This window comes from Falco cherrug, chromosome 4 (assembly GCF_023634085.1).
Source record: "Falco cherrug isolate bFalChe1 chromosome 4, bFalChe1.pri, whole genome shotgun sequence".
NCBI classification, from domain to species: domain Eukaryota; kingdom Metazoa; phylum Chordata; class Aves; order Falconiformes; family Falconidae; genus Falco; species Falco cherrug.
In genome coordinates this window covers 111,006,996-111,012,995 of record NC_073700.1, presented here as the reverse complement: position 1 = coordinate 111,012,995, position 6,000 = coordinate 111,006,996, and the positions used below count along the sequence as shown (strand labels likewise).

The 6,000-nt window shown below is 46.9% G+C and overlaps 1 protein-coding gene across 3 annotated transcripts in view; it reads left to right on the top strand.

Annotated features, from left to right (window-relative positions):
* The first annotated feature begins 415 nt into the window (after positions 1-415).
* The window catches only part of PALS2 (protein associated with LIN7 2, MAGUK p55 family member), a 56,003-nt gene continuing 50,418 nt past the window's right edge, over positions 416-6,000 (top strand). For all 3 annotated transcript variants that reach the window (XM_055707915.1, XM_055707913.1, XM_055707914.1), the window contains exon 1: positions 416-579. The gene's annotated coding sequence lies outside the window, so the exon portion shown is untranslated. The remainder of the gene's footprint in view (positions 580-6,000) is intronic.

Here is a 6,000-nt window from a genome sequence, read left to right as displayed (position 1 = left end):
CTAGGTGCGCTCCCACACGGCCGCTGCCAGAGCCTGCTGCGCTCTCACCCGCACAGGCACGCACTCGCACACGCTCGCGGGGGCGGTCCCGCAGGCGGGCAGCGGGGCAGGCAGCAGAGCAGGCAGCGGGGCGGGCGGGCAGCCGGCAAGAGGCAGGCGGCGGGGCGGGCTGTGGCCAGGCAGCAGATCAGGCAGGAGGGCGGGCAGCAGGCAGCAGGCAGCAGGCAGCAGGCAGCAGGCAGCGGGGCGAGGCAGAGGCGCGCGCGCCCCCTCAGGCGCCCAGCCGTTTGCTCCGGGGAGGCGGGGGAGGTGCTCGCGCGCCACCGCCGCGGAGGCCGCGCGCGCGCGCCGGGCGGGCAGGGGGCGGGGGAGGAGGAGCGCGAGCGCGTGTTACAGGCACGCCGGCGGCGCGCGCCGAGGCGGGCGCAGAGCGGCAGCGGCTGCGGAGCCGGCGGGGGAAGCGGCGGCGCTCCTGGCTCGCGCTCTCCGCCAACCGCCAGCTCGCGCGCCCGAGTTCGTAGATGGGGCTGAGCGGCGCCCGCTGAGGAGGGGACGGGGAGCGGGAGCCGGTGCCAGCCGGTGAGTTGCGGTACCGGCGAGGAGGTCGCGTGTGCGGGGGGGAGGGTTCGTCCGCCCGCCGCTGCCTCCCTTGGAGCCGGCGGGGAAATGGTGGTGGGAGGCGGGGTCCCGCAGCCATCCCGGCCGAGCCGCTTGCCCCGAGGCCGGAGCGGGGCGCGCTGCCCGGCGGAGGGAGCCGCGGCGCCCCGTGTGCGTGCGGCGTGAGGGGGGAAGAGCCGCCCGCCCGCCCGCAGGTACCGGTGCCGGGCGGGCCTGCAGGGGAGCGAACATGGCAGCGCCGGAGCCGGGGAAGAGGGATTTTTGCCCCCAGAGCGAGGATTAACCCTCCTCCTCCCGCCTCCGGATGCGTCCCCGGGAGACTCGCTCTTCATCTGCCGCTCCGGATTATCTACCCGCCCACCCTCCTTCCCCCACCCCCTTCCCGGTATTTTCTCTCCTCCTGGAGATTATCAGGATTCCCGCCCCTCCCTCTCCGGGATCCTCCGCCTCCCCCCTCCTCCGCGGGGATTATCTCCCCCCTTCTCTGTCGGATTATCCCCCCCCCCCCCCCCCCCCCCGGTTCGCTGTCCCTCCCTCCCCGGTTATGCCCCTCCGCAGCCTCGCCTCTCGGGGATTATCTGCTCGCCCTTTGGGGTGATTCCTCCTCTCTTGATCTCTGCCCCGGCCTTTCCCTGCTTATTTTCCTCCCGAGGAAGTCATCCCTCCCCTTCCGTCTGCTTCGGGCTGGGGAAAGGGGAGAAAATGTGGTCCTAATCGGGTGGGCAGGAGTTTCCAGTAGTGCTATCATCTCCTGGTTCGCTGTACTAGTACTACAGGCAAGTGGATGGAGGTGGTAGGAGGGGCACCAGGGATGCACAAGGCTTGTGGCAAGAGTTCAGCCGCTGGCGTTGTGCTCCGCATGCAGGAAAATTTCTGCACCCTTTCTGCGATGTCACAGATGTTGGTGAAAGAGCCTATCCGGATCGATGCTTTATAAAGACATGCACATGCATGGCTAGGTGGTGGTGGTGGATATCGCACGTTAACCAGAAGCTGTGCTGACGAGAAGCCAACAGCCGCCTAGTTTCGTGGAGGAAGGTGCAACGTACAGTAGTGGCGTTACAATGTTAAGTGGTAAGGTTCATGGATGACATTGCTGCTGTCCAGGGGTCAGAGCTGGCTTGGATAGCTTGTGTCTTGGCTTTCAAGGCAGTTGGCTTAGCCTGTTGCCCTGTGGTGAGGAGGAAGGAGGCAGGTATCTTTTGCTTAGGTGCTGGTGCTTATGTGGTTCATTACTATCAACGTGCTGGCAGAGGAAAAATTTGTTCCTAAAGCAGAGAGAAAAGGTTTATCCCATGTATTTGGTTCCTGTGTAGGTTAGACAATTCTGTTCTCTTTACTCCTGGTTTTACTGCGCATGGGATCGCTGGAGGAGAGTTGCAGATCTTCTGACCATCTTATAGCACAAGGCCCAGGTTTATATCCATTAAACTTCCCCGATTTGGCTTTGAGAGGAGGAGAGGCTGTGAGAAATTGTAGAGAGGCTGGGCAGCTATAAATAGATGTCAGAGTAGAGGAGGCTTTGAAATCTTAGCATGCTGCTTCTGAACAGATAGTGTCTGTTAAACTGGTTGAGTTGACACTAGCATCATAATGTTTCCTTTTATTTGTGCCAAGGTGGCTGATGTTTAACACTTTGACATGTGACTGGACCGTACAACATCTGTCACAAAATTCTTCTTGAAGATGCCAAAGAGAAAATTCTCGTTTAAATGAAGCGCTGATAATTGGAGTCTAAGTTTGAGCTCATTTTAATGTGATTTTTAAAGGACTCTTCAGAGAAATCTTCAATTTCCTCTTCCCTCCCTTGAAATGTTTGGAATTGATGATCTTGCTCTCCTTATTTTGTTCTTGAAGGATTGCACTATATAGAATACCTGAGATCCATATTGCTGTGAAAAATCTGCAGTACTGAGGCATGGTGTCATAATGCTGGTACCATTGTTAGTTTTTGATTTCCTCACGTTTTCTAGGTGAGACATTTTACTACTCTCTGTTGTTAGGGTTTGGGTTTTTTGGTGGTTTGTTTTTTTTTTTTTTTTAATGGAACCTTCAGCATCTAACCAAAAGTGTGTATATTCAGCTTGTTTGAATTCTGGGTGCTTGCATTTGTTTCATATCTTATGGATCATTGCTGTTTCAGCCTGTCTTGTCAAGAACCACTTAATATGAAAATTATTGACAAATATACTGTACCAGCTATGTGGAATGGTGTCTGTTCTGCTGCTATATTAGTGGGCTAACTGTGCGTACTAGAAGTCTCTAAAATGATTGAAAAGCTGTTGCAATGTATGTGCAATTGAATGTTTCTTGAACTACCTTCTTGTTGCTTTTTTTTTTTCATTTGAACAAATAATGGAAGCTAGTAACTTAAACCATGGCTTAATCTTATGTTTTGGGTTTTTTAAAATAAAATAAACATGAGAAAGGAAGTAGTGAAAACATACCTGACTAATATGAAGGAGTTTTAATGAAGGCTAATAGGATGAATCTGCAAGAACCATGATTTAGGACGTTTCATATTCAAAATATAAAATTTTAATCTGATCTTTTTTTATGAATTACTGTGTATGCAAACCTCAGGGAAATAAAAAGGAACAGAAATCTAGGCAGTATAACTTACTAATTTTGGGATTTTTACTTGATGTTTAACCACAGTAAGAGCAGGAAAACCAAATAATTACCAAATAATTTGGCAGGCTTTGTTTTGAGCTGTTAAGGATGTGATCTGATCATTGTTCTCAAACACTCAGCTTCTTCAGTCAGAATCAAGCTCCAGCTTGGTATTGGGTCCCTGTGTTGGGCATTTCTATCTGCAGAAACAAAAGTCAGTGATCTGGGAAAAACTTTATGGTACCGTAATGACAGGCAAAAGACTCTTTAGCATCAGTCTCTTCATACAGTGACTCAGTCCCTGAATCATTCTGTTTTTCTAAAAAAGAACAGTTCTGGCTTTCTGTATGTATTTGTAGAAATTACAGTCTGAATGCAGTTTTATAAAAGTTAAGATGTCCTGCTTTAAAATTACGCTTTCTGCTGTAGTTACAAGTGATTTAAAGTTCTGACTTGATGTGACTGTCCCAGGCTCTTGTGAGTGCCCTTTGATCCTCTGTGCAGGACACTCATCTGTAGATCAGTGAATTTTTTTCTCATGCTGTAGAAAAGAGTGAGGAGTTTCTTTTTACTTAAGAGACAGGTATGCACTTGGAATTGCCATAATGTTTGTGGTAGTATTTCAGGTGTTGCAGTCTCTGTCCAGATGTGGAATTAATTATCCTGTCCTAAGATTTGAAAGGATAAAAAACACACACATTTAAATGCCCTGTTGTGTTCTGTGTTTAAGGTAAAAATGGATAAAAATTGACTTATCCTGGTTTGAGGGAACTGACTGAGGTAGTGATGATGCTGTTAGATGAGGAAACAGTATTTGCTGCAGGAGTACCACAGGATGGACAGATGGGTTCTCAGCACTACCTACAGCTGAACTTGCTTTTTGCTGCGTATTGTTTCTCTCTTTCTTAGTCCCCCCGTGTGTCATCTGTCTGTTCTGCGGCCCCCCCCCCCCCCCCCCTTTTTTTTTTTTTGAGTTGGCCTTGAATGAGATGCTTGTGGTTGTTCTTTTGAGGAAAAGAGAGCCAGTAGAGGAGTTGAGCTGTAAGGGAGAAACTCTTGACTTGCAAGCCAAACAAGTTACTGTACCAGTAGGAAGTGCATGATGTAAGTTCTGTAAATTCTTTGCTAAGGCAATTTAGCATGGGATTGGAATGGGTTTGGCCTTGCACGTGTAGGAAAAAAACTGACTTACTAGAAATGTCCTGCAACTGGAGTGGCAGTTCCACTATTGGGATTATTTATGTGGAAATATGAAGTAGAAAATGATGACAGGGGTTAAGAACGAGTCTGTGAGAGGGAAAGTGGATTTACTGTCCTTCACAATAGAAGAAGCTCATAAAGGGTCCTTGGGGAAAAGTGAGTTTAGTTCAGGCTGACATGTGAGGGGCAGACTGAAATACAGATGTGCCGGTCACAAATACTATTATAGGAATGTAATGGTATGTTTTCACTGACAGGAAAGTGTCAATGTGTGACTTTTTATCACAGGATAAATATTAGATGATGATTGTTTTGGAGTGTAAAACTGATTCAAGATTTTATTTGTGTGCTAGCTAGAAGGCAGTACCAAATATCTGGACTAGTAGGTTAGTGGCTAGCTCACTACGATTGTGACTGAAGTCTTTCTAATCTGAGTTCAACACTGTCAGAATAATGTTTCAGATTTTGCGGGGAGGAGTTAAGATAGTTTTGAAGTTAAGGTATTCTCTGATGCCATGGTCATTATAGCCATCTGCAGTTGGATCTCAGGTTGTACTACAGCAAAACTGTTGTCTTTTGCAGTGGAATAAACAAAGCATCATCATGTTAGTGTGCTGTCCTGTGTCTTAAAAATTGCTTTTTTCAGAATAAAGCAATCCTGAATTATTACAGCTGATGTCATTCCTACAAGAATAATGAAGACAAAAAAAAAGAGAAAAAGAGAGGTTGGGAGAGGTGTTCTTCCATCTCAAAACATTTACATTCCTTTTTTGGGTTAATTAGTGTCTTTAAAATGATGTTAAGTGATTTCACAACCTCTGTTACATACTAAAAAAAATAAAATTGAAAGTGGGAGGTTCTCTGCTTTTACCTCATGTTTAATTATTTTCAGGGTCTCTTGGGCTTAAAAAAAGGTGTTGCTTATTGAGAATGCTTCATACTACCAACCATTCTGTGGCTTTTACATGCCAGTTGTTTGAAGAACTTGTTCTAGTGATAGTGTCCCGGTCTCGTGCAAGCATGGTGGAGATTAGCAAGACAGTGAAATTAGATGACATTTCAGGTTTATTGGCAACAAATGTTATTTAAGGCTTGGGTATGAAATTTTAATAGTATTGACTAGTTTTGCATTCTGACAAGCAACTGTTTGAGAGTGGGAACCTTGGAACCTCGTGAAATCCATGCTGAGTGTGGGGCATGTCTGTGATTTCTGCAATTATTTTTTTTTTGGGGGGGGTGGGGAAGGAGGGAGAACACATTCTTTGCATCTGACACAAAACCATTGCTCTTACAGCTTTTGATTACCCAGATCTCAAAGGATCAAATTACTGTGTCAGTTGAATTCACTTTTGCAGTAGTAAGTGGAGACACAACTGTTGATTTCAAATAAGCTTAAGTCTTTACTTTTTAATTCCAAACATTTTGTCAAGATACTGTTGAAGTAATGGAAATGAGGAGGTAAGAAAAGTAGTTTAAATTTTTATTTTAAGATCGTTCATTTAAGCCTCTTTTGCTGAGATAGTGTTGACTGATTCCTATTTCTGTAGTAAGTGAATACTCAGTTGGTTT